At 33.2% G+C, this 20,362-nt stretch overlaps 1 long non-coding RNA gene across 11 annotated transcripts in view; it reads left to right on the forward strand.

The window, feature by feature from the left end:
• LOC144375448 (uncharacterized) overlaps nucleotides 1–20,362 on the forward strand; it is a 487,430-nt gene that overhangs the window by 111,637 nt on the left and 355,431 nt on the right. For 9 of the 11 annotated variants that reach the window (XR_013435316.1, XR_013435310.1, XR_013435312.1 and 6 more), the window contains exon 3: nucleotides 1,862–1,965. The exons of the other annotated variants lie outside the window; for them this stretch is intronic. This is a non-coding gene — a long non-coding RNA (uncharacterized LOC144375448). The remainder of the gene's footprint in view (nucleotides 1–1,861; nucleotides 1,966–20,362) is intronic. 11 annotated transcript variants of the gene reach the window in all.

Genomic DNA, 20,362 nt, shown 5'->3' on the forward strand with positions numbered 1-20,362 from the left:
TTTGGTATTCACCTTGGGAGTTTATATATGTTTCTAGATAAAGCAGGGGCAAAATGGGCATTGAAAAAGAATCAAGGCTATCATCCTGGTTTATCCCCACATTCCTTCCTATAACTTCCATTTGGATTCATCCCCACCCTCTGAGACAAAGGAGTTGGCTTTAAGTGTTCCCAAGGGTTAGCCTCAAGGTCTTTTACATTTGAAATAGGCCTTGTTGGAGCTCTCTAATAGTCTTCCCCTTAGCCTCCAAGTGTGGTTGAATGGGGCATATTATCCTGACTGCCTGGTCATTTTACTATCCTATTTTCTCCTCATCACTATTTTTGGTAGGCATGTAACTGCTTAGACTGAAGTTTATATTTCCTAGACTCCTTTGCATGCAAGTATGAGCATATAAATTAATTCTTGTCAATAATGTGTAAGCAGAAATATTTAGTGTTTTTTAGGACTTTGCTTCAGATTTCAAGGTTCTGTATTTTTTTCCCCCTCATACTATGTCTTTTCCTTTATCCTCTTGCCTGAGAAGTAACTTCTGACATTTAAAACTATGTGGATTAGGTCTTGAGAAGTATTTGAGCAGAGAGCTCAAAGGAACTTGGTTCTTTCACTATTTTAGAAAGCAAAATTTGAGCTACTGTCTGTCTATACTGAGCTATATATGGTATAGGACTGAAACTGAAACCAGGAGTGGAATATACCTTCCCTTCTCTCTAGATTATAGGGAAAATGGTATTAGAAACAGGAGAACAGAGAGGATATGCAGAAATATAGAAATGTAAAAACAATTCAGACATTTCCTATGCCTGACTGACTTACAAGAGAGTTCTGGTCCTGTTCTAGGAGTCTGTAACAGAAAAAAAAAAAAAAAAGAATTCGCATAGTTTTGTGGTTTGATTATTTAAGTATTGGAGAAAATAGTATTTACAGCATCCAAACATTTATTTTGTAAAGAAAGTAAGATTTGCATTTGATAGAATGTTTATTTATTTTACTTTTTTTTGAAGACATTCTCTTTATAAGTTCAATTGGTTGTTTTTTAGGTATGCTAAACAACTGTAATCCTGATACATTTTTCAACATGCTATATTTGCATTATTGTTTCTGGTATTCTGTCTTTTTTCCCCCTGATATTTCCTTTTATTGTGTTGGAGTACTTATTTGAGTAATATCCTAAGAAAGAGCGATTGGAAGAAAAACTTTTTTAAAATTTCTTTTATGACTAAAAGTATCTTTATTTCATCTTCACACATAATTCATAGTTTGATTAAAATAGAATACTTCATTATATGATCAAAATAATTTTCCTCAGAATTCTAAAGATGTCATCCTACAATGTTATAGTATCTAATGAAGCTGGGAAGAAGGCAACTGCTATCCTCATTTTAAATCTTCTCTAGTTACCTCTCTATCCTTCCTCTTCTCCAGAAGCTTTTGCTGTCTTCTTGAGTAGCCTCACATTTCATGACAGAATGTCTACTTTTTTTTTTTTTCTTTTTTCATGTATTCTCCTTAGTACGAGGTGGAGGTGGTACTTTTAATAAAAAGACTCATGTTACTGTCAGCACAAATGACTGAGTCAGGTGCAGTCATCACGGATCAGCACAGCCTTTACTTAGCAGTGGGGTCATGTCTCTGGTGGACCCACTTTCCTGATGGAAAATAAGCCCCAGTCAAAGGGGGAGTCTGTGCTTATACATGTTATGCTGAGAAGTGACTTAATTATTGACAGAGCATGTTGGTTTGGAAACTCAAGAAACAGGTTTATGAGAATTTGAAATTTGTTTTTATTGGACAATATTTTTACTTGGGGAAGAATGGAGAGTCTGGGGTCAGTGTTCAGTGCTTATTGCTTTTTCTTCAGGGTCCCATTGTACTGTCAGTACAGTAAAGGTGCAAAATAACCCGGGTGACAAGCAACTTGTGAAGGCTGAAACAGCAGGATCCCTTTATTGCAGGACAGCAGAGGTATGTATACCCAACTAATTACACTACACGCAGCTTAACTTAATTAACATCATCTAGATACAGCAGTCAGTCATTAAGGAATCCTCATCATCTTAATGGCTTGGTGGCGGTGTTAGCTCACAAACTACCTCTCCTGGCAAACTGCCAGGCGCCATCTTAACTTGGTTGTGGCCCTCAACATAAAGGGTCAATGCTTTGGCTTCCTCCAGGAGACTGCCAGTCTAGGACTGATGGATATTTTCTCCCCAGGTATTCTGTTGCCATTAGATGATGTTTGTTTCTTTCCCAGGGATTGTCCTGCCACTGGGAAAGATGTATTAATGTAATCAATATGTTGCCTTCTTCCTCACTCTCTTTTCCCAGGCTGCACTATTTGGGGATTGTTTTTGTCATTTTCCATACCTTACACTCTTCACCTCTGAGAAAAATCTCTTATTCCCATGATATCTGCCCCTCCTTCTCCTTGTTTCTTCTTACAGAACTCCTGTTAGGTGGATCTTATGGACTGGTCATTCTTAGGTTTCATGTTTGTTTTCTATTTTTGTTGTTGTTGTTCTATGACCTAGGAAATTTCTGATTTTTTCCCCCCCTTTGGTAGTACCTGGGGACCAAACCCGGGGTCTCCTATATGCTAGGCAGCTTCGGCAATTTTATCAGCTTGATAATGCCAGTTAGTGGTGATGAGTCCTGCTTTCTCACATGTTGTAGTATAACATTAGAGAAGCATGCTGAGTCAAGCATATAAAGCAGGGTTTATTTTAAAAGGGCTAACAGACTTCTCCCAGGAGGAAAGGGGGCCATGGCTGGTATTCTGGTATCCCAAGAAGTGAGCAGGTTCTGCCTTTTTTTATACATCCTAAATTTCCTGTGTTCTCCTGTTCTCTTCTCCCTGACTTTTCTGCTTCCTGATACATGACTACGCCACGGAGATGGCCCAGGTATTATGGCCAAAAGGTGAGAAGGAGATGTACAGTAATACAAAGATTCATGTTACTCTTTGTTAGCACAAAATGACTGAGCCAGGTGCAGACTTCACGCATCAGCACAGCCTTTATTCAGCAGTGGGGTCATGCCTGAATAAAGTAAGGCCCAAGGTGGAGTGATTCAGGCAAGAAATGGACCCAGGTCACATTAATTAACAACTTTTATTACTCTGTGTAGGTGGGACAATCCCTGGGACAGGTTTCCTTAGCAACAGTTTGGAGGGGGGGGGGGGGGGGGCTGGTATCTTGGTAAGGGTGGAGGAAGGGCTCTGGAAGGCATTAACATTTCAATCTCTCAGGAGTGGTCTTTAACTTCTGGGACCCAAATTGGCTTTCATTCTCTAGATCTGACCCAGATCATCTATTTATATTAACTGCCTGTCTTCTGGCTTCAAGCTCAAACTTTGTTTCCCAATACTTGTAGTACTTTTAGGCTTTAATTGTTAAGTGATTCTTTGTTGCTTAGCTTGAGTTGTTAAATTTTCTATGTATTTATCATGTTTTTTCTCTTTCATTCTACTGCTTTTCTTCATACATCTGTGATAATATGTAGGGTTTTTTTAAAAACACATATAAAAAAGACATTTTTAATTATTCTAGGTAAGAAGTGAGTTATGTCAACTGACAGCTGCCTTTTGTGGGTGAATGGGGTAAATAAAAAGAATTTGTATTCACCTGGGAAACTCCCAAATGATTGAAAAATACCTTACTGCCCAGGTAGCAGGGGTTAGTCAAATCTAGTTTTAGCTCCATTTCTTAAAATACAAGTCCAATGTTTTAGACCTAGAGTTAAAATACCTATTGTCTTTGGTTTATATTCTGTGGGGCAGAGAGAGAAGGCAACATCAGTTCTTGAATTCTACCTATCATTGAGGTTAAAATGAAAATCCTAATTCTCAAATTCTATTGACTTTATTTCCTATGTCTCTAAAATTATTCTATTGACTTTATTTCCTATGTCTCTAAAATTATTGCCTTTGAATGCTGCTGCTATGATGTCAAAATATCTTTTAATTATCTTCTCTTGTCTGTATTACTTCAACAGCGACCTAATATCATCAACTCTAGCATGTCTGCTTGGTCTGTATATCACACCTGTGAGATAATTCCCAAACCCAAACTTGACCACTAATTAATTTGTCCATTTAGAACATATCGATTAAATCTCCACAATGGGAAGTCATTATTCCATGCACTTGCTTCTTGCCCTCAAAATATTTACATTCTTGTCATAATGGTGGGTTATGTGAAGAGAGAATATAGGTAAGTAAATAAATACTTGCTCATAGGTGACCAAGATGACCAAGACCATAGATGATCCAGTCATGTGTGTCAGAAAACAATGTTGTATGATGTTATCCTTTTAGATAATTATGTATTTCATGAAATTCTAAAACAAATATTAAAGTTATATTATCATGAGAAATTTATTTTTAAAGTTTAAATGTGATAATACTTTCAAATGGTTTAAAAGTAAAGACTAAAATAAATGTTGATAAACCATCTAATACAATACGTAATATTTTTCAGTAGTTAAAAGAATATACAACTTCTTTAAAAATCATCATCCTGATTAATGAAAAAATAGAAGTGTCACAAATTAAGTATTTTAGTATTATAAAATAAAATTGACTTAAAACTGGTAAGGCAAAGATGAATATTTTTGCTAGATGAAGCTGAAATAATTGTCTGTTTAGGAAGAAGATAATGTTCTTGTTGTACACTAGATAAAGAAGAAAGGAAAGAAAGGGGACAGTGGTATAATTAAACAATTTAAAAATATAGAAAAAATTACATTACCTTAGGGATATGGAATCCTTTAAGCAAAACATAGTAAGAATAAAAAAGTAAAAAAAAAAAATGTAAGTATAGAGCTAAAAGGAGTAAGAGACAAGATGACAGTATTGTAACAGAGTCTAACAAGATCCAGTGATGTGTAATAGAAAACAAAGGGAGAGCCAAAAAATGAAGTAGATAATATTTAAGCATCAACTTAACTGTTTAGAAATAAAATAAACGTACATCTACAAAATTAACATGCTTACTATTTTTAGTATAAAGTATAGTTCTTGGACATATCCTTATACATTTTCTGAACTATAGAAATTTTAAAACCATGAAAAGTTTTATGTATTCTTTTTTGCACTTTTAAAATTTTACACTGTTTCAATGGATTTTTTTAAGTACAAAAATTTATTACTAAGACAAATGAGGCAAAGGGTAGTAACCATAACATGTGTCTGTAGGTAAGCTGTGTTCTTATAGTAAAAATTAATCAGTAGCTATGCACCTTCAAGGAACTGATGCAGAGGAATAATTATCATTGACAATTGTCTTTAAAATGAAAACAGTATAGTCCATTATGGAAAAAAAGCATTTCCATGGAGTCTGAACACTGTGTGGTGCTGATATCATTTTCAGTGAACATTTATACTGAGTATGCACTTTGTGTAGGGAAGATTTTGTCCTTATCAGAATTTGCATTGTCAGTAAACTGATAGGAAAAAACACTGGTCAGTGACAGCATTTCTCTCAGTATCTCTCAGTTGGTCTTTCTTAATCCAAGGATAACTAAGAGCGTTTAGAAGGAGGGTTAGCTAAATATTTCTAAAATGTTAACTCTTTTAGTCAACTTTTCTTTTTTAGTGATAATAAGGCTAGGGTGTTTTTTTTTTTGGCAAATTTGTATATATTTATTCATTATTTTATATACTTACTAGCTGCTTTTGTCAAATCACCTGGCATCTATGTATAAAAATGCCCAACTTACTCCCTCTAGTAATCTATTTGGACCATTAAACAATTTTCCATGACCTCCTTTTGTAAAAATATGACATTTGTAACAATGTACCATTTCTGGTTGTGTAGTATTTGATGGTCTTTAAAAAATTTTCTGAATGTCTTTGGGAATAGATGGCATATAAATTCAACTCAAGATTATTTAAATTCTTGCTGTATGAATTTGGTAGTCTTTGCAGTTTTTAAATATACCATTCCTCACCTAACACTTGTGCATTTTATTTTGTAAGCCTTCTGTGTCTTTGCTGATACCCTTACAATGGAATTTGATTGTCTGTATATACTTCTTCAATGGGTTTTGCAGCATTTTCACTTATGCTCCCTCACAGACATTTTATACATTTTATGGCAGTTTATAATAGTCTTTTAGGGGTAGCTAAGTGCTTTACTTATCATTAAAGGTAAAGCCATATGGGAAACCTACTGGCTTGAACTGTGGAGAGTCAGCAGCTTTGGAGTCGATAAGTCAAGATTGTGTTTGAGAGCTCTAAGGAGACCAAATATTTTATTCACAAAGTAATTCAGTGTATATCTGAGGGCTTCTTCAAAAAGTATGCCTATCAGGAAAATGCTGATTATATAGTATTAGTGAAAAGGGAAGCAATTTTAGCTGCATGTATCTCTGGCAAAGTGAGTTGGCTAGCATCCTGTAAAGATATGCATTAAGCACATAGGTTTTATTTTATTTTATTTTTGTTTTATAAAAGGAACAATGTAACTCTTCATCTAAAGCTAAGAGCTAAGCACTTTGACTTCTCTATTTTGCAGTACCCATTTTTTTTCTCCCAAATTGCAGGGCGAGGAATGTTTAGCCATCCAAGTGATCTGATAGACTGTCTGAAATAATTTTAAGTGCTTTGCAATAGCTGTAGGTTCCAGGGTAAATCATATTCATTTTGAAGTTTAAAATATCTCTTTTTCCCCATCCACATGAAACTTTGATTTGAGAATTTAAATACCGTTATTTCTGTTATTAGTCAAACTACTGAAGAATTTGCCTATAATAGCTGAGTGTCTTACATAAGAAAATAATTATTCTTCTGTTCTCAAATCTTTATTACACATGAAGACAATTATTCAATATCAAGGAGAAAAAGAAGGCATTAAAAAGATCTTGTCCTAAAATCAGTACACCTCCTACAGATTTTCAAGTTTTATTCTTAGGATAGTTAGATTTTATTTTTGGGTGTGGAAAAGGGTTCATTCTTACCATTGGCAGCACCCTGGAATCATCTGGGTAGCTTTAAAATATCCTACTATCTATATCCCAGACCCAGACTTTCTGAATTCATTGTTCTGAAGTGTGTCTTGAGTATCAGTTGAATGCTCATGAGAAGAAGCCAAAATGTAGGTTCCAGGTAACCTCTCTAACTCTCATGATGATGCTCCTATTGTTTGCTGTGCCATCTATGATGCTATCTTATGTTGTCCATAGAGATGGTAAACCCAGAAAGATTCTCAGCTCTATCAGAGGAGAAGAGCTGTACTAGAGGAGCTATACTAGAGGAAAGGACTAATAAGGTTTCATAAAATAATCTCTTGTAAACTACGCTACAGACTCATAGTCAGATATCCAGGACTCAATAAGAAAGTTGACGCCACCATGGTTTCTAGGAATTCTTTTGCATCAACAAAATTAGGTTACCAGTATGGAAATCAAGGTAATTTTGAAAAACAATTAAATGTGAATCTCTTTTGCCTCTATCTTTCAAAGTAGAGATTTTATCTTTTGTTCCAGATTATCTTTTTCAAGATATTTGCAGAGTGAATAGCCTTGAAAGATTGAGATAGCACCTCCAGGTTCAGCAAAGGGCAGGTATGCCTATTATCCATTATAAAAGACATAGGTTCCCTAAACTCAGGATTTTTTCCATAAACTATAATTCACTCTGTGTTCAGACACTCATCTGGGCCACCTGTATCATCCTAGTAGCACTTGGGGACAAGAGGAAGTGATGCAAATATTCTGGTGCTCATGCTGCTTATTGTGCCAAGAGTAATAAAGTTCTTTGATTCTGTAGCAGGAATTTCATGTCTTCTGTCAGCATGTGTAAACTAGTAGCTCGTAGCTTATTATCTTTTAAGTAGGTAAAGTCTCAATTTCAGTAAAAGTTATCATGAAGTAACAATGGTAAACATTTTTAATAAATTAAAGAAAATTTGAGTTAAGAATCATTTCCAGTAGTAGTCTTCTCAATGTATTAAGACTATAGAACATATTGTAACCATGTAAATAATCAGGAAATACTGCATTCATGAGCCCTCTTTAAGCCACCTGGAGATATGAATAGGGAATTTGAACAAAATGATTGACTAATCATTTAGTCTCTTTAAGTTGAAATATAAAAATAAATTTTGGTGAGGGTAAGTGTTATAGGCCAGTATGTCATTGTCCTAAGTTGAAGTAATTAGACAAAAATACTGCTAAAATCTAGAAGGTGTATAGAAGGAGAAAGAAAAAGTAGAATGCTAAAAGAAAAGTAGAATGGACTAATTTATTGTCATAAGGATGATAAATTAGAGTAGAAAGAAATATTAGAAGCTTAATTAAGAAAATAAAGGGCGTAAGTCATTGTAAATGTGTTAGTATAACTGGATAACTGCAATAGCAAGAAGACAAAGTTTGCTGAACAGCAAAATGAAACAGCAAAGAAATAAAAGTACATAATTAGAAATAGTGAATATAGTAAAGGTACATGCAGTAAATATAGCACAAAACAGTATGAAAGTTTGATGCTAAGTATGTTAATACACATATTTTAGTAACTTATTAAATGGAAAGTTTTTGAATAGGTGCCTACAATTAAATTAATTTCTAAATAAAATGATTCAGAATGGCTAAATATTAAGTAATGGCACAGCATAAGGAACACGTGTAAACCACAAGAAAGCAGAGGTGGAGGTACTGATATGAGGCAAAGTAGAAAGCAGACAGTCCACAAGTAACAGAGGAGAAGAAAACTTTATCAATTAAAAGTCAAAATGCACTTTGAAAATTAAAAGTTTTTTTTTTTAAAGGGGATCTTTACCAAATAGACAGCAAAATCTTCATAGTGCAGAACAAAATAATAAGTATAGAGCAATGTAGAAGAAACAGTATATTTCAAAATGGCATTTATCCAATATAGGTCAAGTGGACTAACACAAGTAAATATTTAGGAGGTAAATAAATAGATATGCACCAAACTTCTTAAGAGCACATGGAACATTTACAAAAATTGACCACAATATATATTATAGTCAGAAAAAGTGAAAATAACATTCTCATGTTAAAATGTAATAAATTAGGAATTAATGATAAAATAAAAACAATAGTCTCCTTAATTTGAAAATGAAATTTCACTTTAAATTTAGGTAAAAGGGAAATAAATATTGAATTTTCAAATTTTTTTAACAAAAACAATACGCAATATTTTTAAATAACAGAGGAAAATTCTTAGTCCTAATTAATAAAAATTAAAGAATGGTATATGTAAGATACATCTTCCACTCAAATAGCTATTAGACAATAGGGGGGAAAACCTTATTAATACAATAAATAAATAAAAATGCTGACTTTTCACCAAAAATTTGACAACATAGTCAGACTGAGCCCTACCTACCCTTTGACTTTTAAAATTAAATCTTATGATATGCACACTGTGAGTAGTGACACATTCCCATAATCCTAGTGGCTCTGGAGGTGAAGGCAGGAGGGTCATGAGTTCAAACCAGCCTCAGCAAAAAAGTGAGGCACTGTGCAATTCAGTGAGACCCTGTCTCTAAATAAAATTCAAAAAAAATAGGGCTGGGGTTGTGGTTTAGTGGTCAAGTATCTCTGAGTTCAATCCCCAGGACCCTCTCTCTCAAAAAATAAATTATGATATGCAAAAAAAAAACAACACTATTAAGAGATCAAAAAGTCAAGTGACAGAGAAAATACTTGAGAAACATGTTTGATTTTAAAAAATTGTATCTATGTATACAAAAAAGTCTTAAAATTTTACAAATGAAATTTTGTATGAGGTGCTCAGCATCATTTGCTATTAGAGATTTACAGATTTTAAAAACCATAAAATATCATTATACATCTATTAGAGTGGTTATAAGACAAACAACTGATGATACTGATTTCTGATGAGGTTGTAGAGCCCTTGGATCGCTCGTTTATTGCTGGTGAGAATGCAAAATGATACAGCCACATTAAGAGATGATTTGGCAGTTTTCTATAAAGATACAACACAATCTAGCAATTGTGCTCCTAGATATTTATCCAATTAATCTGAAAACTTAGGTCCACACTCCATACAAAAATGGCATGCAAATGTGTCTAGTAGCTTTATTACTAAATCTTGAATACTTGAAGTGACAAAGATGTCCTACAATAGGTGAACGGGTATATTCATATCATGGACTATTATACAAAAGAATATTATTCAGTAAATAAAAGGACTGGTATCAAGCCATGGAAAGACATAAGGGAAACTTAAATATACATTGTTAAGTAAAAGAAGCTAATCTGAAAATGTATATATCATATGACTCAATTTATATGTTGTCTGGAATAGGTATAATTATAACACAAAATAGATTAGTGGTGCTCGAAGGCTTGGCGAGAAGGAGAGGGTTGAATACCTGAAGTACAAGGGACATTTTTAGGTGGTGAAACTAGTCTATGTTCTTTTGCTTGTATCAAGGTGTATCCTGGTGTTCTTTTATTACTAAAGAGGATTTTTTAAAAGTGGACACACAAAGAATGAACCAGCTTCAAATCTATATGAAAGATAAATAAAACTGAATTTTATTTATTCCAAAATACCAAGACTATTTTCTATTGTACTGTAATGTTACATATACCATTATGCAGTTACTAAAATGCATAGAACTTTAGAGTGCACAAAGTGGATCTTAATGTATGTGAATTAAAACTTAGGATGTCAGAGGATCCAGGATGCAAAGTAAAATACAACACAAGTGTCTAACTATTACAAATGCAGTAAACAACCTCACTGAAGGGTGGGGAACAAAGAATGCTGACCTAAGTAACTTTGGGAATGAATAGAAACTGTAAGCCTAAAGTAAAAAAGAGTTGTTTATAAGCATTGTACTTGATTTGCTGTAGTTCTCTCCTACAGGGATATGGGTTAACAATTCTGAAACTACTATGTATGCACACAAATTTAAAAATACTTAGATCATGGGAGCCAGGTTTCTCTTGTTGGTATGAGAGGAACCAGATATGTAAGAGCAAAAAGTCTAGATTGATCCGTGTGGAAATGTATTTAAACTGAATACATCAGTATGAACTCATGTTTACCTTAAGAGCTAATAGAGGATACATGTATTAAGATTTATAAATAGGGGAGTAGTATACACACATGGATTTCTTTTTTTTTTTTACATAAGAGTTTTTAGAAAAGAATTACATTCTAATAATAGTGAACATAGTTTGCACTCAAATCTTGATTTCTAATTCCATTTTCAATAAAAAGGAATCGGAACTCTTTGGAGAAATGGCTAATTATGGAGTTGGAGCTGGGGATATACCCCATGATTTGAAACAACTTGTTGCTCCAAAAAACAAGGAAGTGCTCAGGAAATCATAAAATGTCTTATTGGGGAGGAGCTAAAGAGACACAGGAACCAAATAAAAGCTCTCACAATGATCAAATGTAGAACAATCTGTGCAACAAAATAAAGTGGTTTTGGAGTGTAACTCAAAAGTATGAAGTAAAAACACCCAAGCCAGTTTATATGGTTTCTTTGCTTTCAAGGAGATAAAGTATAACTCTCCACTCACAAAGGGTGGGACACACATGATACCCTGTTTCTGATAAAAATGTAAGAAAGGGAGGAGGCGAGTTAACTTTCCTGTGGAAACGTGGTCAACACTACTTCAGCCAGTGTTCAGGGTTGACATTAACAGCAACAAAGCACATTGATAATGTACCCTGTATCTGATGGTATATGAGAATGGTGTTTGCTTCTGTTCTTCCTCCCTAAAAGCCATAACCCAAATTTAATCATGAAAATAGTATCAGATAGATCCTAAAGGAAAATATGACAAGTACTCTGAAAAATGATCAAGATCCTCAAAAACAAGGAGAAATCTGAGAAACAAGCTGATAATAGCCAAGACAACTATAAGAGCTAAATGTGCATCCTGATGGGACCCTTGAGTAATGGGAGCATGTTAGGTAAAAACTATAACTAGGAATGCAATATGAGATTTAGCTAATAGAATGTATCTATATTACTTCATGAATTGTCACAAAATAACATACTAATGCAAAATCATCACAATAAGGATAACTGGGTGTTGGATATAAGGAAACCTTTTGTACCATCTTCATGAATTTCCTGTAAATATTAATCTATTGTAAAACAAAGAGTTAAAAGATAAAAGAAAATTCACAGAAAGAAATATGGAAACTAATGTGAAAAGACAGGATAAAAACTTGGTTATAACTATTTTGTAGTTCCATTTATAAAGATTTCTTTAAAAATTTATAAAATCAAACATTTTCAAAAACTAATAAAAAATAAAGATGTCAGCTAACAGAAAAATTCCTTTAACATAATGATCCACTCAAATTTACTCCAAAAGAAAGAAGTACCAACTAAAACTATAATCAAATATTATTTTTCAACACTTGGATTGGCAACAATTTAAAACTTTGAAAAAATACTCAGAATGCGGCATTGTAGTATGTTGAAAGATGTACCTACCTTAGAATATGGGACCTTTATACATTGCTAATGAAACCTCAAAATGCTACACATTTATGGTGGTAAATTTGCAACTATCTAACAAATCTACAAATGCAGAGAGTGATGCTGGTGATTCTAATATGCCAAAGATAAGAATGCACTTCCTTTCAGTGGAAAGTTGAAAGGTCTCCACTTGATAAAGAAAAGAAAAATTATCACACACTGAGATTTCTAAGAACAAATTTTCTATCCATGAAATTTTGTGTGTGTGTCAGAGACAGAAATATATGTTCATATGTTTAGTATATGTACATAAATGTACATGTATTATGTGCATAATGTGATATATATGGAAACAGATTGAGAGAGAATGACAGAGGTACAGAGAGACAGGACATGAGAGTGTCCAGAGATGTTAACAATTGGTCAAAATAGTATATGAATTTCATTATCTTGTTCTTTGAACTTACTAGTTGGAAATCCTTCAAAATAAAATAGCAAATTAATTATAACAACAAAAAGACATTCTCCAACCAATTTCCCCACTCTTCTCTACTTTATTGACGTTTCTATGGCAAGATCATAACCCTTGTCATCTTTGATCATTTAGAAACTAATGTTCATGGAAACCCTTCCCCATTAACAGCTTTTACAATTTTAGCTTCGAGTAAATTTTGCATTGTCCTTGAAAGGAAATAAGATAATTGCTAGATAAAAGTCCATTAAAATTGTTCCTTGTTGTAATATTGAACACATTCTGAAAAGTGATATGAAATCAATGAATTGTGGCTTGGTTTGTCATTCTTCACTTTTCTTCAGTTCTGAATCTTACCCGGAAACACTGGAGCATTTGTGTAATAGGTTAAGGCAATTGAATCAGTCATAAGTTGATGTGTTAATTTATCTTCATTATCTTTCCTAATATATTCTGGGTAATTTTTCAAATATTATAAGTCAGACTCTGGAATATTTTAATTTGTAGTATTTTCCTTCAGAAAATTTTTTTCTTAAAATTCCAAAACAGCGCTGAATGTACAAACTGATAATTATTATAGACAATTTTTTAGCCATCAATCATCAAGTCACTTCTAATTAAGAAATTTTATATTTTTTAAAAATAAAATAATTGGCAAGATTTTGTATATTACATAAGAATACATATGTGTAAACTGTTAGGTAAGCTAGATGTTCTCTTAAAAGAAAGAGAAAGGAAAATGAAATATAATTTATAACAACCTAGCTACTGAGAGACAGTTGATCTTAACTTGCCTTGAGATTTTATATCAGGACCAGTTATATTAAAAAGGCTAAAATCCTAAATATTTCAATTCCTAAGATCTGAAATAAATTATTTTTTTGCTGGTATGCTTCCTGACTCACATCCTTAATACTTCTTAATACCATTATTATACTGCTCACCTAGAGGCAGAACTGTAGCATTTGAAAACGATTTGACAGTAACACTAACCATCAACTTAACATTGGCAAGGTTTGTTTTGATGTCTTCAGGGACTTGCTGCCAGCATCTAATATGAAAAATACTTGGCCTTTCAGGGAATCCTCCCAGGAGTTTTTTACCAGGAAAGAAAGGATGAGCTTGTTTTCTGAGACATGTCTGATGAGTCTAATGATTCCAAATGGAAATGTCATTGTTGGTTTTTCAGTGACAGAAATTCCATAATGTATTATGCCTGTGAAACATAAGTATCCTCATCAAATATACATATATACTAGAAGATATATCAAACATATGTAAATATATATTTATATCTCATACACAAACACATGTTAGAGAGAATATACTATTTTGACATATCAGCACATGTTTAGGTCTCTAAAATTTTGTTTTCTTTTTAATTCTATAGAAAATGTGGTTTAGAAATCATCATATTAAGTTAGATTTTAATAATAGTTTTATGACCTTCTGCTGAATAAAATATATATAGCATAATTTAGCAAAAACAGAAATTTCAGTAAAGAAGTACCTTGCTACTTAAGAAGTATCTTGCTACTTACTTGGTGGAAACTATTTATACACTACAACCCCAAACAAGAAATAATAGAGATAAATTAAGTTTGAAACCCAAATTTTATTTTCCACAGCAAGGCTTTCTTGGGAATGCAGAAAAGATACAACTTTGGTATATTATGTACCTTGTTAGTGAAAACTTTTAAAATTGGTTATAATTTGAGCAAACTTGAAAAGAATGTTTTCCTTCCCTATTGAGAGTCCCCTGTGGTACATTTATACTGAGTTTCAAATTGTGCAGTCTTTTAATATTACAACATATAAAATTGTGATTTTTGAAAAGGCTTAAAATAGAGACTTGTCCTGTTATGACAATATTCTCATATTAAATGAACAAAAATAGTTATGTAGAATTGCATTTCTTGCATTCCATTTAAGCTATGGAAAATAGCTTATAATTAGAATCACAAAGATTTGATTTCTTAAAATATTACATTTCTTCATTCACTGAATTTTTATTGTGCTAACTGTATAACAGGCACTTTTCCAAACCAAGTGACACCTAAGAGGAGAATGGAAGAGTTTCCCTCTGATATTAAATGTAATTTTTACTGCACTGAAGAGTCTTTTAAAAATGTCTAAATTTTCATTAAGAATAGAAAAAGAAAAATATGATAAAGAAAAATTTTAAGTAATCATAGCTATTAATGTGTATATACTACCTCACTAAAAATTTGGGATTTATAGTGTTATTGAACTCAGTTGATTTATTTATTTAAATAATCTGTTTAGTCACAAAGTAGTTTAGTAACCTTGAATAAATCACTTCTTTTACTTAAATTCGTTATACATAAAATGAACTGTTTGCTAAGGTACCTTGACCTTATAAGTATTCTGAATTTCTTGGGCTTCTGTTCTAGACTACTGGTTTTCAATTTGACATCATTGTCTAACACAAATCCTAATCATTTAAATAACATTGTAGCTTCTGCTAGAATTATTAGCTTTTGTTTCTTAGGGGTGTTCAATTTTCTGGATTCATTGATATCCACCCTGGCATGAAGGACATCTCTAAAGGGTGTCTACAATTTCTTAATCTTCTGGAGAAATATAGTGATTGCATTACTATCTTATTAGGGAGGTGCCACACAATAACATCTGAGCAATATAATTTTCACTAAATCAATTTTCATATGCACAGTACAGCTGGAAATTACATTCTTCTCATTTGAAATGTGATGGAAACTTGTACATTAAATCCACTCATGAGAACTTTTTAATGTAAAAATTGAGAAAACTCAGACTCTGAACATCTGAGTGGTATAATTCTTCTAAAAGTTTTTAAACTGTAATACTAAGGATGTTTTACATAGAGAATTCTTCAAGGATTTAGGTAGTGGTATTTCATGTTTTCAGCAGGCCCAATACCTGATATTTCAGTCATAGTCAGTGATTCCAGGCATAAATAAATGGTTGAATCTTCTGCTTAATCTCAAAGTACAGTGTAGGCCAATGTATAACCACATTTCAGGAGCTTATCTTCCCTCTTTATAATTAGCCAAACTGGACATGAATGTATTTTTATTGATCTATGATACTAATAAAGGAAAGAATTTGAAGCTTAATAAAGTTTGATTTGGCGGCGGGGGGTGGGGGGGGTCGCTAAACAGTTCTAAGGATGAAGCAGCATATCCCAATGCATTTAGCTTTCCAGAAAACAAATCAAAACAGTGTTATTTCCAAAATCATGGGGTCTGGACTCCTTTGCCAGCACCATGATCCATTTGGCCACCTAAGGAAATGTTAACAGCTTTTTAATGGCTCTGCTAGCTGGGCAAATCTCATATACTAAAGGTAAATGAAAATAAAATCCACAAAAATATCTTTTTCCTGTCAGTCACCTTTTTAGGAAACTTCTTTCACAGATATTTTGAAGAGTCAGCCCTCTGTATCCATACGTTCTGTATCTACAGATTCAACCACTTGCAGATCAAAATTATTTCAGAACAAAACTGCACCAATATTAAACATGAACAGACTTTTCTCCTACCATTATTCCCTTAACAATACAGCATAATGCCTATATAGATTTCTCAAGTCTAGGCTGAAATTGAAAAAAAAAATTTTGCTCTCAAGAAATTATTTGAAAACACTTTTGCATTGAGTGTGGGAGACTGAGTGACTACAGAACAGGAGTAGAAGCTTGCTTCATTATTTTCTTTTTGTGTCTTTTATGGAAAAGTTCTATAAACTCTTCAGTGTTTAAGAGTGAGTGTGTAAGTGTGAGTGTGTAAGTCTAAGAACCAATCAGGAATATGTAAATAATTTGGTTCTTCTGATTCATCCACCATAAATATGTTAAGCCTGATCATCCTGTTTAAAAGAGAACAAAAATGTTTCCATAGGCAAAAAAAAAAAAGTATTGTTAAATGAACTAACCACTATTTGTGCTTTCGAATTCCATTTATTTCTCTCATAGTCAGGCTAACACTGAAAACAATGATTCAATAGTATGTTAGATTTTAAGAAAAACTTCTCCTAAAGGCAATAAAAGAACAGTCTCCTGAATGAGTAGAATTCTGAGTTGAAAAGCAAAATTTACATTCCTAAATGCCACGCATGCATGGAAGAGTGGCCCACTGTCGTCCAGCACTTGAGGCAGGAAGGACCCTTCCCATTCAAATACTTGAACACCCTTCTCATGTCGGAGGCCCCTGCGACTGTTGGGGATCTTCTTTTTTTTCTGTACATGCTATTTTCCCTGCCAGTTTTCTTGGAAGAAATCTCTCTCAGAGTTTTGGGGAGGCTCACAAAGTGTTTAACAAACTCCGTTCCTGTAGTTTCCTAGGTCTCCCAAGATCGGAACCAACAGCTTACTGTTGAGGTTAAAGCTTATTTTTAAGTTTTTGTTTTTATTTACATCTGAATTTTTCATATGTACATTTCAGTGGCTTTTAGTATGGTCACAAAGTTGTGTGACTTCACCATGATATGACTTCAGAACATTTTCATCACCCTGAAAAGAAATCCCATACCCGTTGGCAGTCATTCCTAAGTGCCCATTACCCCAGCCCCTGGCAGTTACTAATATACAATGTTCATGGATTTGACAATTTTGAAATTTCTTACAAATAAAATAACATATTACTGGGCTTTCTGTGTCTCTTTTTTTTCCACTTAGCATAAAATTTTAAGGATCATCTCTATTAGTATATCAGTGCTTCATTCTTTATTATGGCCAATTGATAGTTCATTCTATAGATAGACAACATTTTATTTATTCATTTACTAATTGATGAGCATCAGGTTTTTTTCCACTAAATAATTATTATAAATAATGCCAATGTGAATATTCACATACAGGGATTTTTTTGGGGGGGGTTCTGTTTTTTTTTGTTAAATTATTTATTCTACTTTGTTATATATGACTGCAGGATACAATTCATTTCATCTTACAAATACAGAGCATGATTTTTCAAGTGACTGTACATGAAGTATTCATGCCTTCATACATGTACTTAGGGTAATGATGTCTGACTCATTCCACTATCATTCTTACCTCCTTGGCCCTTCCTTTCCCCTCTCTCCCCTTTGTCCTATCTGAAGTTCCTCCATTCCTTTCACACTCCCTACCATCTCCATTATGAGTTAGCATCCTCATATCAAAGAAAACATTTGGCCTTTGGTTTTTTGGGATTGGCTTACTTCACTTAGCATTATATTCTCCAACTTCACCCATTTACCTACAAATGCCATGATTTTATTCTCTTCGGTTGCTGAGTAATATTCCATTGTGTATGTGTGTGTGTATGTATATCAAAGTTTCCCTATCTGGAAATCCACATGTTAGAAAATGAAATTACAACCTTATCTCTCTCCATGCACAAAACTCAAAGTGGATCAGGACCTAGGAATTAAACAAGGGACCTTGCACCTAATAGAAGAAAAAGTAGGCCCAAATCTCTATCATGTTGGAATAGGCCCCAGCTTCCTTAATGAGACTCCTATAGCACAAGAATTAAAACCAAGAATCAATAAATGGGATGGATTCAAACAAAAAAGTTTCTTCTCAGCAAAAGAAATGGTGAGGTGAATAGAGAGCCTCCAGAATAGGAGCAAAACTTTACCACAAGCACATCAGAGCACTAATCTCTAGGATATATAAAGCACTCAAAAACCTCAACCCCCAAAACCAAATAACTCAATAAATGAGCCAAGGAACTGAACAGATACTTCTCAGAAGAGGATATACAATCAATCAACAAACATGAAAAAATGTTCAACATCTCTAGCAATTAGAGAAATGCAATTAAAAGATTTCATCTCACTCCAGTCAGAATATCAAGAATACAAACATAGTAAGTGTGGCGAGGATATGGGGAAAAAGGCACACTTATACATTGCTGGTGGGACTGCAAATTGATGCAGACAATATGGGAAGCATTATGGAGATTCCTTGGAAAATGAAATGGAATCACCATTTGCCTTAGCTATCCCATTCCTCGGTTTTTACCCAAAGGACTTAAAAACAGCATATTTCAGGGACACAGTCATGTCAATGTTTATAGCAGAATAATTCACAATAGTTAAATTATGGAACCAACCCACATACAGGTTTTTGTTGAAGATTATCAATTACTTTGGATATCCATCTAGGAGTGGAAGTGCTGGGTTATATGGTCACTTTATGGTTAACTTTTTGAGTACTCCAAACTATTTCCTAAAGTAGCCATACCATTTTACTTTTCTACCAACAATCTGTGAGGATTGTAATTTCTCTATGCCCTCACCATCACTTGTTGTTATTGTTTTTCTTGTGACTTTTAAAATAGCTTTTGTGAAGATTAATTGATACAGTTGAAAGTACACATATTTAATGTACATAATTTGAGTTTGGACATTTATATACACTCTTGAAACCAATATAACCTTCAAGGTAGTAGATGCATCTATCAGTTCTAAAAGTTTCTTCTTTTCCCCCACTTTTTTGTGTGGTAGAAATGCTTAATATGAAATCTACCCTCAACATATAAGTGCACAAAAAAAGTTAACTACAGGCATGATGTACAAAGATCTTCAGAATTACTAATCTTGCATAACTGAAATGCTTGTCAAAAATGAATTATAACAGCAAGGTTATATTTTTCTATTCTGGATTCCATTCTATTCAGATATATGTGTTTGTGTATTTCTACTAGTACTACATTGTTTTGATTATTGTAGCTTTATAGTAAGTTATAAAATTAAGAAATGTGAGTTCTCCAACTATTTTTCAAATTGTTTTGCTTGTTCTGGATCTCTTATAATTCCATATGAATTCGGGATCAGGTTTCAATTTCTGAAAAAAAATATCATATGTTATCTTGATAGGATTATATTAATCCTATAGGTCAATCTGGGGAATATTACTATATTAATAATATTATGTCTCATAATCTATGAACCCTAAATAGGTTATTTTTAACTTATTTAATGTTTCTTAATGAAATTCTTCACCTTTTTGTGTACAGTCTTATAGTTCCTTGACTAATTTATTCCTAAATATTTTATTCTATTTGATGCTATTACTAATGGAATTGTGCCTTGATTTCCTGTTTATTTATTTTTTATTGATCTTTTTAAAAAATAAATGACAGTGGAATGCATTACAATTCTTATTACACATATACAGCACAATATTTTATATCTCTGGTTGTATATAAAGTATATTGACACCAATTTGTGACTTCATACATGTACTTTGGATAATGATGTCTATCACATTCCACCATCCTTGCTAATCCCCTGCCCCCTCCCTTTCCTTCCCACCCCTCTGCCTACCTAGTATTTATCTATTCCTCCCATGCTCCCTTTCCCTGAGTCAGCCTCCTTATATCAGAGAAAACATTTGACATTTTTGGGGGGTGGGGGGTATTGGCTAACTTCACTTAGCATTATCTTCTCCAATGCCATCTAT

The sequence above is a fragment of the Ictidomys tridecemlineatus genome, chromosome 2 (genome assembly GCF_052094955.1).
Source record: "Ictidomys tridecemlineatus isolate mIctTri1 chromosome 2, mIctTri1.hap1, whole genome shotgun sequence".
NCBI classification, from domain to species: Eukaryota; Metazoa; Chordata; class Mammalia; order Rodentia; family Sciuridae; genus Ictidomys; species Ictidomys tridecemlineatus.